Genomic DNA, 22,036 nt, shown 5'->3' on the forward strand with positions numbered 1-22,036 from the left:
GCGGCCATTTTCCTGAAGCCCCGGACCTCCGGAAGATGGTCGCCGCCAGCGATAATCCGTGGACAGTGCTACAACGCGCCTGCGGAAGGTGAGTATGTGTTTATTTTTTTCACCTGTGTCATACGTGGCTGGGCAATATACTACATAGCTGGCCAATATACTACATAGCTGGGCAATATACTACATGGGCTGTGCAATATGCTACGTGGCTCTGCGCTGTAGGCAATATACTACGTGATTGGGCAATCTACTACGTGGCTGAGCAATCTACTACGTGGCTGAGCAATATACTACATGGCTGTGCAATATACTGTGTAACTGGGCAATATACTACGTGGCTGGGCAATATACTACTTAACTGGGCAATATACTACGTCGCTGGGCTATATACTATGTGGCTGGGCAATATACTACGTGGCTGGGCAATATACTACGTGGCTGGGCAATATACTATGTGGCTGGGCAATATACTACGTGGCTGGGCAATATACTATGTGGCTGGACAATATACTATGTGGCTGAGCAATATACTACGTGGCTGGGCAATATACTACATCGCTGGGCAGTATACTACGTGGCTGGGCAATATACTACGTGGCTGGGCAATATACTACGTGGCTGGGCAATATACTACGTGGCTGAGCAATATACTACGTGACTGGGCAATATACTACGTGGCTGGGCAATATACTACGTGGCTGAGCAATATACTACGTGGCTGGGCAACATACTACGTGGCTGGGCACTATACTACGTGACTGGGCAATATACTACGTGGCTGAGCAATATACTACGTGACTGGGCAATATACTACGTGACTGGGCAATATACTACATGGCTGAGCAATATACTACGTGACTGGGCAATATACTACGTGGCTGGGCACTATACTACGTGACTGGGCAATATACTACGTGGACAGACATATTCTAGAATACCCGATGCTTTAGAATCGGGCAACCATCTAGTTATTACATAGTCGTCTCCGGTTAGATATAAAATGACTGCTTATTGGTCAGCATCTAACCAGCAGACCAGTCGATCAGCTCCTCCATTAGGAAAGAAGCTTTCCAATACTCCATCAGCAGTCGTTTCAGTTTATATCTAGTAAGAGAGGACAATATGTAAGAACAGGGCATGATAAATATACAAAATAGCGAGAATCCGATATGTAAGGGACATAGCAGGAAAGGGCAGTGTGTAATAGGGGACAGTAAGGCACATAACTATGCAATAGACTTATTTTTATAAGTGCTGTGGAATAAGCAATATAAGCAAAAGCATAATCATTTTTATAGCTTGGTTGCCATAAAAGTAGGGGGCCTAAACACATCTCTTGCACAGGGTTCCCAAGCTGTCAGTGAACCTACATGCTAAAGAATAAGTGAGAAAACTTCTGGAACTTGGAGTAAGTGGCGCGCTCGGAGTTTTATAGCAATATCTTCTAAGCCTAATTGCAAATTCAGAAGTGACATGTTCCTGTACAGCGCCTGCTCTCCTCACCCATACCAGTAACTGGACGTTGCACATTGTGCAATTTAGAAACCATGTTGCCATTTTTCATCCAGATATTTCCTGCTAGTAAACCGCAAACTTATCTTCCTCTTTATAGGTTTCCTCTTAAATGAACGTTACTTCTTTCTTAAGTAGCGGTCGTCCTGCTTTGGACATACTTGTGTGCTGGTACCTGAATCCGGACGGTTGTAAATGCAGACATGGATTTGCTGCTGATTCACCTTGACAGAATCGCTCTACTGGCTGTAGCATCTTGTCGTCTTTTCTACCTTCCGGCTCCAGGATGAGATAAAACGATTTCTATGTTTAGTAAATGCTTAAATAGCATGTGTGATCAGAACGGAGTTCTCTGCACCTGGAGGACTCAAGTTGGTGAGTTGACCTTTCTCCCTTTAATTCTATTCTTTTCTGCCTCCTGAGGACACTGCAGAGGCGGTGAAACGCGCGTCGAGGTGCGATGAACTTGCCCTACATCTGATTTTACTATCGCCACAGGTAATGGATCTGGGAATTCATCCATACAATTTTTTTAAATCCACTTGTGATATTCATATAAGGCAATTTACCTGTTAAATATCTATCATAAAAGTTACTGAGTTCCCTTAATAGTTTTTGTGGACTCACAGAGTAACTAGACCTAACCTCTAATTATACTGCCATGTTAACGATTCTTGGCTATCAGTAATAATTGTTTCTATCTATATCACATGTTCCCTTTGCAATCACTATAGACACACTTCAAATTATGTATTGGGTGAGCTCTTTGGTTTTAGTCAGATCCTCCATTACCATCTTATCTGCTAATACTGACTACCTGGTCACACACATAGTACACCGTGCCTCACTATTGCTATTACTCACTATGTCTCTGTAATTACTGTAATTACATCTTTTCCTATTCTCTACCTCCAGTATATAATGCTGATACACCAGAAAGGTCCTTACTCAGATCCTCCATTACCATCTTATCTGCTAATACTAACTACATGGTTACACACATAGTACACCGTGCCTCACTATTGCTATTACTCACTATGTCTCTGTAATTACTGTAATTACATCTTTTCCTATTCTCTACCTCCAGTATATAATGCTGATACACCAGAACGCTCCTTACTCATATCCTCCATTACCATCTTATCTGCTAATACTGACTACATGGTCACACACATAGTACACCGTGCCTCACTATTACTATTACTCACTATGTCTCTGTAATTGCTGTAATTACATATTTTCCTATTCTCTACCTCCTCCAGGATATAATGGTAATACACCAGAAAGGTCCTTACTCAGATCCTCCATTACCATCTTATCTGCTAATACTGACCACATGGTTACACACATAGTACACCGTGCCTCACTATTACTATTACTCACTATGTCTCTGTAATTGCTGTAATTACATCTTTTCCTATTCTCTACCTCCTCCAGGATATAATGGTAATACACCAGAAAGGTCCTTACTCAGATCCTCCATTACCATCTTATCTACTAATACTGACTATATGGTTACACACATAGTACACCGTGCCTCACTATTACTATTACGTCACTATGTCTCTGTAATTACTGTAATTACATATTTTCCTATTCTCTACCTCCAGTATATAATGCTGATACACCAGAAAGCTCCTTACTCAGATCCTCCATTACCATCTTATCTGCTAATACTGACTACATGGTCACACACATAGTACACCATGCCTCACTATTACTATTACTCACTATGTCTCTGTATGACATCACCATGACACACATTAGGTAAGCGACGCGTTTCGACCGTTGCTGTGGTATTTGTCAAAGCAGATCTACCATAGACCCAACTAGTATAATAAGAACCTTAGTGCCAATCAGATATAAGAATCATGTCACATGATCAAAGGTCCTGATGCATGAAAACATTTGTAAATTTACACAAAAATGATCAAGAAAAATAAACAAAAAACATTTGCACACAATATATAAAAATATACAAATATATATAAACTACATTATGTCATACTTGTGTTAATAATGAAAGATTATCTCATTCTTCCTATTCAACCCGTCAGGGAATCTGGTTATCAAATTAAAAATCCAATATGCCTCACGAGTCAATAAGACCTATAAGACTAGGTGCCCTCCTTACTACAATATTACAATCCTTTTATAAACCTTTGCCAAAATGGGATCTTCATACAAAATCGGGATAGATTTATTAATAATGGTTGTGATTGCATTAAATTGGGGGCTGTATTGTAGACATACAAATGGTTTATCTGCAATGTCATTTTTCCTTTTATTCTTATTGTGACATACTCGTGATGAAATAAGATTTCCCTGATCCTTAGTAGAAACTATACTTAAGGCTCTATTTAACATCCTTGTTAGGATATCCTCTTTTGTTAAATTTTCTACAGGATTTCTCTAAATCATCCTTCAGATCATTATTATTGTTACAATCCCAGCCCCGCAATGTCTTCTTATTTATTCATACTACGGGGCTGGGATTGACAGGCAGGGCGTCCGCACAGGCTCAGTCAGCTGGACTGCATATGAGGACAGACGGGCAGCGCTCACTGCGCCTGCCCAAGGCAGGAGAAAAGAGCGCAGGCGTCGGCTCATTTCAAAACAGCGGTGAGGAGGCGACGCCCGGCGCCAAGAAGATTTGAGTGACGGCTGTGTGGCATCTGCAGCAGGGGGGAAAGGCCTGCCTGCTTGACTGAAGAAAAGGTATTTAGGACAAAATACAAAACTGATTTTTTTCGGCAGTTACAGCACACAGAACTAAAAGAGCCACCTTGTCAGAATGCAGCATTACTGCTGCACAAGGTGGCTCTTTTAGTTAAAAATGCCTGGGGGGGGTGACAGGTTCCCTTTAAGTGAAATTGTAACGCTTGCATGGCAATATTATGAGGTATTCATGTATACAAAGATATTACATCACAACTCAGCCAAATGTGTTCAGATGACCACTTCTTGTGCGATTAAATGTCCAAAACATCTTTAGTGTCCTTAATAAGTCCCGGAATTCTAAGAACCAGCGGTTGTAGCAAAGAGTCAAGCCATTGCCCCATGTGTTCGTTAATGGAACCTATGCTTGAACGATTGGTCTCATTGGAGGAAAAATTTCTTTTCTATGGATTTTGGGTAATCCATGTAATATGGGCATAACAGGATGAGAAATTTCCAAAAATTCAGCTTTCTCCTTAGAAAGAACTCCCAAAGACAAACCTTCTTCTATGACCTTGTCCATTTTATTTCTAAATGTAACAGTGGGATCCACAGTTAGTTTCTTATAAATAGTCTCATCAGATAATAACTTCAAAACTTAATTCCTGTAGTCCACAGAATTCATAACAACAATTACTCCTCCTTTGTCACTCATATTTATAGTTATGTCAGTCATATTTCTGATTTCCTGGATGACTTGTCTTTGTTTCTTAGATAAATGATTGTTCCCAGTCTTACATTCATCACAATACTTTAAACTTTTGAGTTCCCATTCTAAGACTTCTTGAAACTTATTCATACAATCTGCTCTCGATTGAATTGGATAAAAAGAGATATTTGACTTTCAAATTTCTTGATTGATTAATAGTGTCTCTAAACTCATCATTTTGCCCTTAAAAAAATATGTAGAATTGAGAGTCCTCAGTGGTTGATACCTTTTAATGGCTAAATGAAATGATGGTAATTTGCAAGCTTTCGAGACTACACAGGTCTCTTCATCAGGCAAAGACTAATAGAAATTCTGAAGAATCACATATTTATGCACAACATAGCACAGAAGAAAAAACAAAAAAACAAAAACAGAAAACAAACCATGGATAAGAGAGGTGACATGAAGCAGAATTACCATGAGTGATAAACAGTTATGTCCATAAATATTGGACCAGTTCTTTGATAAGGAATGTTTTATTGTCCTCTGATTGGGGTCTAGTTCTGTTGTGATGACCCCTCATAGTCTGAAGGGCAAGTTCTTTAGTTGATGTAAAAAGATATAAAGACATTTTGCCCTTGCAATTCTTGTAATGCCAAAAGTGAAATTTGTTCATTAAAATCTAAAGTATGAAATTCATTTTTCTCCTCTCACATGGGTCATCATCAGTGTCAATTTCATCGGACCAAAAATGTTTTCTTACTGTGAGATTTCAGACGAATTTATTAATGTCCAGAATAGTTGAAAATAGATTGAAATCCTGATCAGGAACAAAATTTAATCCATAAGATAACACTTCCAAGTTGTTCCTCTGAAAAAACTTTCGAGGACAAATTTAAAACATTCTGAGCATTTATCTTGGCGTGAATTTCTTGTGGCGTGTCTTCATGCCAGAACTGCCTTCTATGTTTCTGCCCACCGCGCCTTTTATGTTTTTTGTCTTGTTGGTATGTTTCACAGAATTGCAACAGATGGGCTCATTAAGAGATGTATCAGACATGCTGAGATTGTTATCACCAGAATCACCTACACGTGGCTTGACTCTTTGCTACAACCGCTGGTTCTTAGAATTCCGGGACTTATTAAGGACACTAAAGATGTTTTGGACATTTAGTCACACGAGAAGTGGTAATCTGAACACATTTGGCTGAGTTGCGATGTAATATCTTCGTATACATGAATACCTCACAATATTGCCATGCAAGCGTTACAATTTCACTTAAATAATTACAGTTGTTACTCCCAGGATCGTATCAATTACAATCTACAAGTGACTTCTTTTTGTTAACCCACAATTTTCTTTCTTTTGATCATGAATATTATTTACAATACACGGGAGTGGCGATGGGAGCCATATTTTTGCCTTTTCTAAAGGTACCGTCACATTTAGCGACTCTGCAGCGATCTAGACAACGATCCCGATCGCTGCAGCATCGCTGTGTGGTCGCTGGAGAGCTGTCACACAGGCAGCTCTCCAGCGACCAACGATGCCGATCCCCGGGTAACCAGGGTAATCATCGGGTTACTAAGCCCTTAGTAACCCGATGTTTACCCTGGTTACCAGCGTAAACGTAAAAAAAAAAAAACACTACATACTTACATTCCGCTGTCTGTCCCCCGGCGCTGTGCTTCTCTGCACTGACTGTGAGCGCCAGCCGGAAAGCACAGCGGTGACGTCACCGCTGTGCTTTCCGGCCGGCGCTTACACAGTGCAGAGAAGCACAGCGCCAGGGGACAGACAGCGGAATGTAAGTATGTAGTGTTTTTTTTTTACGTTTACGCTGGTAACCAGGGTAAACATCGGGTTAAAAAGCGCGGCTCTGCGCTTAGTAACCCAATGTTTACCCTGGTTACCAGTGAAGACATCGCTGAATCGGCGTCACACACGCCGATTCAGCGATGTCTGCGGGAGTTCAGCGACGAAATAAAGTTCTGGACTTTCTGCTCCGACCAACGATGGCACAGCAGGATCCTGATCGCTGCTACCTGTCAAACTGAACGATATCGCTAGCCAGGATGCTGCAACGTCACGGATCACTAGCGATATCGTTCAGTGTGAAGGTACCTTAAGCTAATTTGGTTATGGCCTTTTAGGAATATCATTTTATTTTTGCACCTACCAATCAATATTCTTCTTTCATTTTTTGGTATGACAGATACATCGACGATACATTAATCATATGGAAGGGAGATGTATCTGCCATACAGGATTTTATTAATTACATCAATAGTAACAATCTAATGTATAAAGCTGAATGTGTGTATGTGTGTATGTATGTGTGTATGTCCGGGATTGGCATCTGCACCGTCGCAGCTACAGCCACAAAATTTTGCACAGTCACACGTCTGGACTCCGAGAGCGTCATAGGCTATGTTGTGAGGTGAAATTTTAACCCCGCGCATTCCAATTTACCAAACAATTTTGCCCCCATCTACATAATGGGGAAAAAGTGAAAGTAAAAGTGTTGGAGGCAAATTGACAGCTGCCAGATGTGAACAAGGGGGACTTAAAGAATGAGAGCGATGGCACCAAAGAGTTGATAAGGTGGGGCCCCGACATGGAATACTCACCACTAGGGTTGAGCGACTTTTCTTTTTATAGGATCGTGTCGGGTTTCACGAAACCCGACTTTTTCAAAAGTCGGGTCGAGTGAAATCGGCCGATCCTATAGAAAAGTCGGGGTCGGCCGAAACACGAAACCCAATGCAGTGCATTGGGTTTCTAATGGTTCCCAGGGTCTGAAGGAGAGGAAACTCTCCTTCAGGCCCTGGGATCCATATTTAAGTGTAAAATAAAGAATCAAAATAAAAAATATTGATATACTTACCCTCGGACGCGCCCTGGTTCTCACCGGCAGCCTTCCTTCCTAAGAATGAACGCCTGAAGGACCTTCGATGACGTCGCGGCTTGTGATTGGTCGCGTGAGCGGTCACATGGGCGTCACGCGACCAATCACAAGCCGCGACGTCATCCTAGGTCCTTCAGGCGCTGATTCTTAGGAAGGAAGGCTGCGGGTTAGAACCAGGGCGTATCCGAGGGTGAGTATATACCTATTAGGAATATACTCACCCTCGGACGCGCCCTCGGACGCTTCCTTCCTAAGAATTAGAGCCTGAAGGACCTTAGATGACGTCGCGGCTTGTGATTGGTCGCGTGACGCCCATGTGACCGCTCACGCGACCAATCACAAGCCGCGACGTCATCGAAGGCCCTTCAGGCGCTCATTCTTAGGAAGGAGGGCTGCCGGTGAGAACCAGGGCGCGTCCGAGGGTGAGTATATCAATATTTTTTTTTATTATTCTTTATTTTACACTTAAATATGAATTCCAATACCGATTCCCGATACCTTAAACATATCGGAACTCGGTATCGGAATTCCGATTCCAGATCAGAGGATCGGCGACCTCATGGCCGACCCCACACAGGGGTTGGGTCGGGTTTCATGAAACCCGACTTTGCCAAAAGTCGGCGACTTCTGAATCTGGCCAACCCGTTTCGCTCAACCCTACTCACCACACACGGGGATATCATCACACACAAAATGCGCCACACACTACCACGTGCGAACACATATACCACCCTTAGCACACATTTCACCACACATACACCAACCTCGCCACATAAAAGTTGAAACATAAAAGTTGCTGCTCAAAACTCACCACGCGCAAAACTCGCCACATGCAAAACTCGCCACACGTGCAAAACTCACCTCATGGAAAACTCACCATATGAAAAACTTGCACACATGGAAAAATTGCCACATGCACAAAAGTTGCAACGCATGCAAAAGTTGCCTCACACAAAACTTGCACATACTCAAAACGCACCACACATAAAACTCGCCACACGCAAAACTCGCCATGCGCAAAACTTGCTACACACAACTTGCTACACTAACCTGTCACATGCAACTCGACACAAAAAGTTGCTACACGCATGTCGCAACTCAACACACACAACTTGACACATGAAACTCGCCCTAAAACTCACACAAGTCTGGTATTATCCTTCAAAAATTAAAACCTGATTAATAAGCAGACAAATTACAAGAGCAACAACTGTACCATATAGGAAATACGGCAGCTGTCAGTCACATGACCTGTCTATTATGTGTATGTGTGAGCTAATATATACTGCCAAGGGGGAGGGCTTCCTGTTGGCTGGGGATTTATCAGGCTGCCAATTTAGCTTACAAATACTGAGGTAAAAATACTGACCAATTAACGTGTGAACGAGGTCTAATACAGGAGCAGATGACAAACAGGTATATACTATATATAGGGGAGATGACATACAGGTATATACTATATACAGGAGGAGATGACACACACATATATACTATATACAGGGGAGATGACATACAGGTACATACTATTTACAGGGGAGATGACACACAGGTATATACTATATACAGGGGAGATGACACACATGTATATACTATATACAGGGGAGATGACACACAAGTATATACTATATACATGAGGAGATGACAGATATATACTATATACAGGAGGAGATGACATACAGGTACATACTACATACAGGAGGAGATGACATACAGGTACATACTATATACAGGGGAGATGGCACACGTATATACTATATACAGAAGCAGATGACACACAGGTATATTCTATATATAGGAGGAGATGACACACAGGTATATACTATATACAGGAGGAGATGACATACAAGTACATACTATATACAGGAGGAGATGACACACAGGTATATGCTATATACAGGAGCAGATGACACAGGTATATACTATATACAGAAGGAGATGACTTACAGGTATATGCTATATACAGGAGGAGATGACACACGTATATACTATATACAGAAGGAGATGACATACAGGTATATACTATACAAAAGAGGAGATGACATACAGCAGGTTTATCCTATATACAGGGGAGATGACATACAGGAATATACTATATACAGGAGATGACATACAGGTATATACTATATATAGGAGGATATGACATACAGGTATATAGTATGTACAGAAGAGATGACATACAGTTATATACTATATACAGGAGGAGATGACACATAGGTATATACAAAATACAGGAGATGACATACAGCAGGTATATACTATTTACAGGGGAGATGACATACAGGTATATGCTATATGCAGGAGATGACATACAGGTGTATACTATACTGTTGAATAATTCAAGTTTTTATCCTTGGTAAATTATTTCCATTAACAATCATGCACGACGAGTAAACAGATAGAGTTTCTAGATCATTATTTAATAATCTTTTGACAAATTCTTAATCTTGGCTCGTGGGACTTTCGCATAAGCAAAATGTGATGTAAAAATTTTAATGTGAACATTTGAGTAGAAGATGTAACGCCTTTATAAGGGAGATATAAGAGAGATGACAAACATGTATATACTGAGGGGAAAATGAGAGATGTGAGGTGAAAATGAGGGGTGTGAGTTGAAAATGAAAAGGTGTGAGTGCAAAATGAGAGGAGTGAGGGAAAATAGTGGAGTGATCGGAAAATGACAGATGTGAGGTCGAAATGACAAGTGTTAGGGGGGAATGAGAGGAGTAAGGGAGAAAATGAGAGATGTGAGGGGGAAAATGAGAGGCGTGATGGGAAAGTAAGAAGTGAGGTGCTATAACTAACCACAGATATTTACTATGCCCAGGCAACGCCGGGCTCTTCAGCTAGTTATAATATAAAATTCACATATATTCATGAGAAATTCAAAATTTCATTTCTGGATTTAGAATTAACAGGTGTTCCCAACCAATTGATTTCAGCAAAAACTTATTCTAAACCAATGACAGGTAACAGAATTTTACATGTGGACAGTAGCCATCTGAAATATACCGTAAAATCTATCCCTGTTGGAGAATTCACGAGGCTAAATCGCAATTGTAACAATAATAATGATCTGAAGGATGATTTAGTGAAATCCTGTAGAAAATTTAATGAAAGAGGATATCCTAACAGGATGTTTAATATAGCCTTAAGTATAGTTTCTACTAAGAATCAGGGAGATCTTATTTCATCACGAGTATGTCACAATAAGAATAAAAGGAAAAATGGCAGATAAACCATTTGTATGTCTACAATACAGCCCCCAATTTAATGCAATCACAACCATTATTAATAAATCTATCCCGATTTTGTATGAAGATTCCATTTTGGCAAAGGTTTACAAAAGGATTGTAATATTGTAGCAAGGAGGGAACATTTTATCACCTTGCGCATTTATTTCAAATAAGCAACAAGGAACATGGCTACAAGTGTGGTACATCCAATTGTACCACGTGCAAACAGATGGTCTCAACTAAATCATTTAGCAATCACAATAACAATAATACATTTATGATACAGGATTTCATCAATTGCAACACGCTTTGTTGTATATAAAATTGATTGTACTACGTGCAACAAAGCCTATGTAGGTTGCACCACTAGAAAGTAGAAAACTCGAATTTCTGAGCATTTATATGACATCTCTAACATTAGGAATAATAACGCAATATATTCTGCAGCAAAACATTTTATTCATTATCACTCACTTAATATTAATTCTTTGAGAGTCACAGGTTTTGAAAAAATAAAAAAAACACTTTGCGGTGGTGATATCAACAACGATAAATGTAAGGTTATACACATGAGAAGAAGGAATCAATATCACCATTACACACTGAACGGGAAACCACTGGGTAAATCTGACAGGTAGAAGGACTTGGGGATCCTAGTTAATGATAAACTTACCTGGCGCAGCCAGTGCCAGGCAGCAGCTGCCAAGGCAAACAGGATCATGGGGTGCATTAAAAGAGGTCTGGATACACATGATGAGAGCATTATACTGCCTCTGTACAAATCCCTAGTTAGACCGCACATGGAGTACTGTGTTCAGTTTTGGGCACCGGTGCTCAGGAAGGATATAATGGAACTAGAGAGAGTACAAAGGAGGGCAACAAAATTAATAAAGGGGATGGGAGAACTACAATACCCAGATAGATTAGCAAAATTAGGATTATTTAGTCTAGAAAAAAGACGACTGAGGGGCGATCTAATAACCATGTATAAGTATATAAGGGGACAATACAAATATCTAGCTGAGGATCTGTTTATACCAAGGAAGGTGACGGGCACAAGTGGGCATTCTTTGCGTCTGGAGGATAGAAGGTTTTTTCACCAACATAGAAGAGGATTCTTTACTGTTAGGGTGGTGAGAATCTGGAATTGCTTGCCTGAGGAGGTGGTGATGGCGAACTCAGTCGAGGGGTTCAAGAGAGGCCTGGATGTCTTCCTGGAGCAGAACAATATTGTATCATACAATTATTAGGTCATGTAGAAGGACGTAGATCTGGGGATTTATTATGATGGCATGTAGGCTGAACTGGATGGACAAATGTCTTTTTTCGGCCTTACTAACTATGTTACTATGTTACTATGTAACAGAGTCTTATTGACTCGTGAGGCATATTGGATTTTTAATTTGGGAACCAGATTCCCTGACGGGTTGAATAGAAGGAATGAGATAATCTTTCATTATTAACAAAAGTACAACATAATGTAGTTTATATATATTTGTATATTTATAAATATTGTGTGCATATGTTTTTTGTTTATTTTTCTTGATCAATTTTGTGTAAATTTACAAATGTTTTTCATGCATCAGGACCTTTGATCATGTGACATGATTCTTACATCTGATTGGCACTAAGGTCCTTTTTATACTAGTTGGGTCTATGGTAGATCAGCTTTGACAAAGACCGCAGAAACGGTCGAAACGCGTAGCTTTCCTCACGTGTGTCATGGTTATCTCCGAGGAGCATTGTGTATTTTAATGAATTTGGATTAAAACATTTTTCTTTTATTCTGAAGAAGCTGAAACATTTGCTTTTCTTGAAATGCCTACCTCCCATCTCTTTAGTCACCCGGATAGACATCAAATTTCAAAAACAGACCAAGGAGGTGGCCTGCAAAAGGAGATCTGTGCGCTTGGCCCCACCTTCCAAAGTCCGATCTTCAAGTAAGTTCCTGCAGCAACATCACTCCCAGAACCTATGGAGGTTTATCAGGCCAAGCTGACTAAGCATCGCCAGGAGGTTCATCACGCTGAGTGGCTGAGTGTTTCTATTGTGGCAGCTCCGAGCACTTTATCCGATCCTGTCCCTAAAGATAGGAAAACAACAGTGCCTATGGTCTTTTGGAGAGGCTACCTTGGACAAGACTTCTCCCTCTCCATTCTTGACTCTTACTCTATCCGTCTTCTGCATCAAAAGCTCTTTTATTGAGCTATCTCACCAGAACTTCCGTTCCGCAGGTAATTTTGTTAAACAGGCTGTGGTTGAGCCGTATAACAATCATATGCCTTCTTCAGCCGATGGTGATCTCTCCAGTGAATGGAAAGCCCCACACTGAGACCATCCAGTTCATTATGGGGCCTGTGGAGCTTCAGGTGGGAATGTTACAATCTGAGAAGCTCTTAGGTTTGCTGTGACTGCAGAGACATATGCCCATCTTGGATTATAGTTTTGAAGATGTCCTCCATTCATGACATGGATGCTACGAAACCTGCCTGGATCCCATCCGTCCAGCTCTACTTCTACTTCTACTTCTGGTTTCTCCATCTAACCTACCTGGTTTTGCCTGCACCTTATTGTGCATATGTCAACTTCTTTGACAAAAAGGATGCAGAGACCTTACCAACACATCAGTCATATGACTGTCCCATTGACCTTCTTCCGAGTGTATCCCTTCTTAGGGGTCGAATCTATTCCCTTTCTCAAGCTGGAACCCATACATTGTCTTAATATATTGAGGAGAACTTGGTCAGGGGTTTGATCTAGAAATTGTCCTCCCAGGATGGATTTAGATTATTTTTCGTAAAGCAGGACGGCTCTCTCCAACTCTATCGACTATAGGGGATTGAATCAGATCACGGTAAAGAATAAAAATCTTCTGCCTCTCATGTCTCAGCTGGTTGATCGGTTGAAATGGTCAAGAGTCTTCACAAAATTCGACCTGCAGGGAGCACACAATCTGATCCAAATTCGCCGATAAGATGAATAGAAGACGGCAATTAATAAGCGTATGTAAGTTATACTATAGGACAACATGGCGTATACGGATCAGGTTACTAATACTACAGCTGTATATTATCACATTTACATGCATCTCTCAGATCCTGGCTGACGTAAGGAGACATATTCTGGGTGTGGAACTACTGTAAGTGTATCTGACAATCTTTACTCTCCAGGTCCTAGTCCTGTCACATATCCCCACTGTTACACTGATATTACACTAGTGACTGTTACAGTAAGATACGTATATTATATGTAAGTTATACTATAGGACAACATGGTGTGTACAGATCAGGTTACTAAAACTACAGCTGTATATTATCAAGTTTATATGTATCTTTCAGATCTCGGCTGATGTAAGGGGACATTCTAGGTGTGGCAGTAAAGGTACCTTCACACATAACGATATCGTTAAGGATATCGTTGCAACGTCACGCTTTTTGTGACGTAGCAACGATCCCGCTAACGATATCTTTATGTGTGACAGCGACCAACGATCAGGCCCCTGCTGGGAGTTCGTTGGTCGTGGGGAATGATCAGGACCTTTTTTTGGTCGCTGATCACCCCGCTGTCACCGCTAGATCGGCGTGTGTGACGCCGATCTAGCGATGTGTTCACCTGTAACCAGGGTAAACATCGGGTTACTAAGTGCAGGGCCGCGCTGAGTAACCCAATATTTACCCTGGTTACCATTGTAAAAGTAAAAAAAAAAACACTACATACTCACATTCCGATGTCTGTCACGTCCCCCGACGTCAGCTTCCCTGCACTGTGTCAGCGCCGGCCGTCAAGCAGAGCACAGCGGTGACGTCACCGCTCTGCTTTACGGCTGGCGCTTACACAGTGCAGGGAAGCTGACGCCGGGGGACGTGACAGACATCGGAATGTGAGTATATAGTTTTTTTTTTTACTTTTACAATGGTAACCAGGGTAAATATCGGGTTACTAAGCGCGGCCCTGCACTTAGTAACCCGATATTTACCCTGGTTACTCGGGGACTTCGGCATCGTTGAAGACAGTTTCAACGATGCCGAAGTTGTTCCCCTGATCGTTGGTCACTGGAGAGAGCTCCCCAGCGACCACACAACGACTTACCAACGATCACGGCCAGGTCGTATCGCTGGTCGTGATAGTTGGTAAATCGTTTAGTGTAACGGTACCTTAAGTGTATGTGACAATCTTTACTCTCCAGGTCCTTAGTCCTGTCACATATCCCCACTAATACACTGATATTACACTAGTGACTGTTATAGTAAGATAAGTATATTATACTAGATGGTGGCCCAATTCTAACGCATCGGGTATTCTAGAATATGCATGTCCACGTAGTATATTGCCTAACCACGTAGTATATTGCCCAACCACTTAGTATATTGCCCAGCCACGTAGTATATTGCCCAGCCACATAGTATATTGCACAGCCACGTAGCATATTGCACAGCCCACGTAGTATATTGCCCAGTTACGTAGTATATTGCCCAGCCACGTAGTATATTGCCCAGTCACATAGTATATTGCCCAGCCACGTAGTATATTGCCCAGTCACGTAGTATATTGCCCAGCCACGTAGTATATTGCCCAGCCACGTAGTATATTGCCCAGCAACATAGTATATTGCCCAGCCATGTAGTATATTGCCTAGCCACATAGTATATTGCCCAGTGACGTAGTATACAGCACAGAGCCACGTAGCATATTGCCCAGTCACATAGTATATTGCCCAGCCACGTAGTATATTGCCTAGCCACATAGTATATTGCCCAGTGACGTAGTATACAGCACAGAGCCACGTAGTATACAGCACAGACACGTAGTATATTGCCCAGTCATGTAGTATATTGCCCAGCCACATAGTATATTCCCCAGTGACGTAGTATACAGCACAGAGCCGCGTAGTATATTGCCCAGTCACGTAGTATATTGCCTAGCCACATAGTATATTGCCCAGCCACATAGTATATTGCCCAGCCACATAGTATATTGCCCAGCCACATAGTATATTGCCCAGTCACGTAGTATACAGCACAGAGCCACGTAGTATACAGCACAGTCATGTAGTATACTGCCCAGTCACGTAGTATGCACCATATCCCGATTAAAAAAAAGAATTAAAATAAAAAATAGTTACATACTCACCTTCTGGATCGAAGCGGCCAGTTACCAATGCTCCACGCGCGCTCCGGTCTGAAGAGTGCATTGTGGTCTCGCGAGATGATGACGTAGCGGTCTCGGCTCGTTATCATCTCGCGAGACCGCAATGCATGGAGCGGTCACCGGGGCATCGTGAGGAGCATCGGTAACCGGCCGCTTCGATCCGGGGGCTCCGGATGGTGAGTATGTAACTATTTTCTAATTTTTTTATTATTTTTAACATTAGATATTTTTATTATTCATGCTGCATAGGCAGCATGAATAGTAAAAAGTTGGTCACACAGGGTTAATAGCAGCGTTATCCGAGTGCGTTACACCGCGGTCAACGCTGCCATTAACCCTGTGTGCAGTAAATAGTAATAACGGTCCTAGGAGCGCTGGAAATGAGACCAAAACAAGGATTTTAGTGTTGAACCACAATGCGTTTCAACGGTTAAACCGTCTTCATCAAACTTCCACCTGATGAAGACGGTTTAACCGTTGAAACGCGTTGTGGTTCAACACTAAAATCCTTGTTTTGGTCTCATTTCCAGCGCTCCTAGGACTGTTATTACTATTTACTGCATTTTGTATCCTCCTAGAAGGTTAACGGCTGGAGCTGCGGTGGACCTTTTGCTTTCAATTGTAACTGTGACCCTCACAGCGCTCCCTAGTGACCGCTTTCTTTTCCCTTGAATTTCATTAACCCTGTGTGAGCGCTGACCGGAGGGGAGTATGCGGGCACCAGGCACTGACTGCGGGGAGGAAGGAGCGGCCATTTTCTTCCGGACTGTGCCCGTCGCTGATTGGTGGTGGCTGTTTTGCCGCGACCAATCAGCGACTTGGATTTCCATGACAGACAGAGGCCGCGACCAATGAATATCCGTGACAGACAGAAGGACAAACAGACAGACGGAAGTGACCCTTAGACAATTATATAGTAGATGTAAGTTATACTATAGGACAACATGATGTGTACAGATCAGGTTACTAATACTACAAGTTGTATATTATCACAGTTATATGTATCTCTCAGATCTCGGCTGATGTAAGGAGACATTCTAGGTGTGGCCGTAAGTGTATCTGACAATCTTTACGCTCCAGGTCCTTAGTCCTGTCACATTTCCGCACTGTTACACTGATATTACACTAGTGACTGTTATAGTAAGTGTAACGGGGTCTACCAATCTGGGGTACCTCTTTCAGTGCCACACTGTGTTTTCGGAGGTCTGCTCTGCGTTGGCTAGAGTCTGAATGAAGGACGCTGGCTGGAATTCCTTGGTTACATGGGCGCATATAAAAGATCACTATTTCTCCACGTATTTCCAGTCTGACAACCCTTTACTCAAAGGACATAGAATATATAACACAGATACAGAGGGCAGGCCAATAGAAAAGCGGCAGGCCAGACATACATTACAATAGCCGCAGGTGGCCGGAGCCTGCCGATATTTACTGTGGGAATTACAAAGGTGGGGGGGCAGACAAAAGGGGAATATTGTGTCCCCTCTGCCCAGGGGCGCAACCTGTGGGCTGATGCATTAGGGACATGCATCTCACATGGAACCTATTATACATACATACAACTGCACAACATATTCTGGGGCTGAGTGGTTCTGTAACACGTAACAGTAAGATAAGTATATTATATGTAAGTTATACTATAGGACAACATGGTGTATACAGATCAGGTTACTAATACTACAGCTGTATATTATCACAGTTATATGTATCTCTCAGATCTCGGCTGATGTAAGGAGACATTCTAGGTGTGGCAGTAAGTGTATCTGACAATCTTTACTCTCCAGGTCCTTAGTCCTGTCACATATCCGCACTGATACACTGATATTACACTAGTGAATGTTATAGTAAGATAAGTATATTATATGTGTTATACTATAGGACAACATGGTGTGTACAGATCAGGTTACTAATACTACAGCTGTATATTATCACAGTTATATGTATCTCTCAGATCTCGGCTGATGTAAGGAGACGTACTCTGGTGTGGCACTAAGTGTATCTGACAAGCTGAATTTGACACTTAACATATCAGTGTCAGTTTGTCAAATACCCCAAGTGAGGCACTATCATTCAACCTAAGCCATCTTATAAACTGAAAATGTCTTATGTTATTACTTTATACACAATAAAAGTAAAAATTTTTCATGGAAAATATGTAAATCTCAGTTGCATTTATTTTGATGTTACAAATCGTCTCAATTTTTAAGCTTCCTAATATCCTCTGCTTTGGTACTCTTTCCTACTTAGGTTACTGTGTTTTTTTCAGGGATCCCTTAATATTTGTCAGGACTAGAGTTGAGCGACCTTGACCTTTTTAGAGTCGAGCCGGGTTTCGCGAAACCCGACTATCTCAAAAGTCGGGTCGAGTGAAATCGGCCGATTATGACGTAAAGTCGGGATCGACCGAAACACGAAACCCAATGCAAGTCAATGGGGCAGCATAGTCGGCAGTGAGTGGGGGCCAGGAAAACACCTAGAGTGCCCATTTTAATGTCACAACCATCCATTCTTCTTAATGAAGCTTGTCAAGCGTAATTTACCTTATAATAATTGGAAGGCATTTGAAATTGGGGTTCATTTGGCTAAAGTTGTGGTGGGTAGGGCTGGTTCAAGTAATTAGTGGGCCCAGGAAATCTGGACCACGTCACGGCAGTGGAGCAGGGAGAGGTAAGTATTTCAACTTTGCAAGTGCTGTGAACCTGAGCAAGCAGGGGGGCCCACTCGTTGGCATTGGCACTGGCACAGGGCCCCTCAAAGTACAGCGGTGTGTTTGCACGGCGGGGGCGCCTCCCACCGGCAGCAACACTTTTGCGTACTATGAGAGGCCCTGTGCCAGTGACGTCGCCAACTAGTATTCCTCCCCCCACCTGATGAAGGAACCTGCACTTTCATCTGCACCTTCCTCTTTGTCCCCGTGTAAGGTGGTATGGTATGCGGGAAGGGGGACCTGACTTTCAGCAGGGTCACAATCTTGCAGTGTAGCGTGCACGGGAAATGTTGCGTTATGGGTCAATGTACCAGCAGACTCATCTATCACTGGCTGGGCAATGGGCAAGATGAGGAGAAAACACAGATATAGGCCCAAAGAATAAAGTGGGCTAAATGCAGTTCAAAATTGGTAACACAGGACTAATCAGGGGGCATTGCTGTGGAGGACAACTGGAATGAGAGGCTGACACAGAGAGTAGGCCCAAATCAGTAAGTAGTCGAAATGCAGTTCAAAATTGGCAACAGTAGTAAACAGGCGGCACAGCTTTGTTCAGTGGAGGAGAACAGCAAGGAGTGGCAGACACCGATAGTAGGCCCCAACCCAACTAGTAGGCCAAATGCAGTCTAACATTAACAACTACTTAACGAGCGCCTGAAAACGGAATTTCAGGACAGGAAACCAGGAGAACAGCAAGGAGTGGCAGACACCGATAGTAGGCCCCAAACCAACTAGTACGCCAAATGCAGTTGTTCCGTTTAACCACAATTTAATGAGAGCCTGAAGATAGAAGTTCAGGAAAGGCAACCTGGAGAACACCTTGGAGTGGAACACACCATCTCTCTACACCCCATACCCAATTTGTAGGCCTAATGCAGCGTAGTTTCCAACAACTACTAAACGAGAGCATGATGATCGAAGCATTGGCGAGGAAACCTGGGGAACACCTTGGAGTGGAACACACCATCTCTCTACACCCCATACCCAATTTGTAGGCCTAATGCAGCGTAGTTTCCAACAACTACTAAACGAGAGCATGATGATCGAAGCATTGGCGAGGAAACCTGGGGAACACCTTGGAGTGGAACACACCATCTCTCTACACCCCATACCCAATTTGTAGGCCTAATGCAGTGTAGTTTCCAAGAACTACTAAACGAGAGCCGGAAGATCGAAGCTCAGGAAAGGCAACCTGGAGAACACCTTGGAGTGGAACACACCATCTCTCTACACCCCATACCCAATTTGTAGGCCTAATGCAGTGTAGTTTTCTACAACTACTAAACGAGAGCCGGAAGATTGAAGCTCAGGAAAGGCAACCTGGAGAACACCTTGGAGTGGAACACACCATCTCTCTACACCCCATACCCAATTTGTAGGCCTAATGCAGCGTAGTTTCCAACAACTACTAAACGAGAGCATGATGATCGAAGCATTGGCGAGGAAACCTGGGGAACACCTTGGAGTGGAACACACCATCTCTCTACACCCCATACCCAATTTGTAGGCCTAATGCAGCGTAGTTTCCAACAACTACTAAACGAGAGCCGGAAGATCGAAGCTCAGGAAAGGCAACCTGGAGAACACCTTGGAGTGGAACACACCATCTCTCTACACCCCATACCCAATTTGTAGGCCTAATGCAGCGTAGTTTCCAACAACTACTAAACGAGAGCATGATGATCGAAGCATTGGCGAGGAAACCTGGGGAACACCTTGGAGTGGAACACACCATCTCTCTACACCCCATACCCAATTTGTAGGCCTAATGCAGTGTAGTTTCCAAGAACTACTAAACGAGAGCCGGAAGATCGAAGCTCAGGAAAGGCAACCTGGAGAACACCTTGGAGTGGAACACACCATCTCTCTACACCCCATACCCAATTTGTAGGCCTAATGCAGCGTAGTTTCCAACAACTACTAAACGAGAGCATGAAGATCGAAGCATTGGCGAGGAAACCTGGGGAACACCTTGGAGTGGAACACACCATCTCTCTACACCCCATACCCAATTTGTAGGCCTAATGCAGCGTAGTTTCCAACAACTACTAAACGAGAGCATGAAGATCGAAGCATTGGCGAGGAAACCTGGGGAACACCTTGGAGTGGAACACAACATCTCTCTACACCCCATACCCAATTTGTAGGCCTAATGCAGCGTAGTTTCCATCAACTACTAAACGAGAGCCGGAAGATCGAAGCATTGGCGAGGAAACCTGGGGAACACCTTGGAGTGGAACACACCATCTCTCTACACCCCATACCCAATTTGTAGGCCTAATGCAGTGTAGTTTCCAACAACTACTAAACGAGAGCCGGAAGATCGAAGCTCAGGAAAGGCAACCTGGGGAACACCTTGGAGTGTAACACACCATCTCTCTCCACCCGATACCCATTTTGTAGGCCTAATGCAGTGTAGTTTTCTACAACTACTAAACAAGAGTCGGAAGACCGAAGCAATGGCAAGGAAACCTGGGGAACACCTTGGAGTGTAACACACCATCTCTCTCCACCCCATACCCAATTTGTAGGCCTAATGCAGCCTACTTTCCGACAACTACTAAACGAGAGCATGAAGATCGAAGCTCAGGAAAGGCAACCTGGGGAACACCTTGGAGTGTAACAAACCCTCTCTCTACACCACGGAAGGGCTGATTCTTAGGAAGGAAGGCTGTCGGAAAGAAGCAGGGCGCGTCCGAGGGTGATTATATTCTTATTAGGTATATACTCACCCTCGGACGCGCCCTGCTTCTTTATTTGTAATGAATGTTTATTTGCAATGTGGTTTTGACTTACTCTATTTTTTTGGTAAATAATGATTTTATTATTTTCATTGTTTTGCATCTTCTTGGCAATAATATAAAGAAGACGCGACAGGACAACACTCGGTGGATGCCATATCTGTGTTTTAAATTGAAAAAAACTTTCAGTTAACTACTTGCAGGAGAAAGTTATTGTAGCTGGTGGCCATTTTTAGTACTGTACCAGATTTTTGTTGTATGTGTTTGTTTTTAATGTTAAAATGTCTGCATTTGATATCTCTCCAGTATTTTCTTTTTTATAAGCAAAATACTTATTTTTATATTTTCTGATGTTGGTTCCAGGGGTACACGGGCAGCAGTGGTGTGGTCAGTGGAGGCCTAGTGGAAGGAGTGACCGC

At 42.5% G+C, this 22,036-nt stretch overlaps 1 long non-coding RNA gene across 1 annotated transcript; it reads left to right on the forward strand.

Moving 5' to 3' along the window:
- The first annotated feature begins 1,669 nt into the window (after window positions 1-1,669).
- Window positions 1,670-13,903, forward strand: LOC138662764 (uncharacterized). Its single transcript, XR_011318068.1, has 2 exons — window positions 1,670-2,010; window positions 12,863-13,903. It is a non-coding gene; the product is annotated as an uncharacterized lncRNA (long non-coding RNA).
- Window positions 13,904-22,036: the final 8,133 nt, after the last annotated feature.

This window comes from Ranitomeya imitator, chromosome 2, assembly GCF_032444005.1.
Source record: "Ranitomeya imitator isolate aRanImi1 chromosome 2, aRanImi1.pri, whole genome shotgun sequence".
NCBI lineage: Eukaryota > Metazoa > Chordata > Amphibia > Anura > Dendrobatidae > Ranitomeya > Ranitomeya imitator.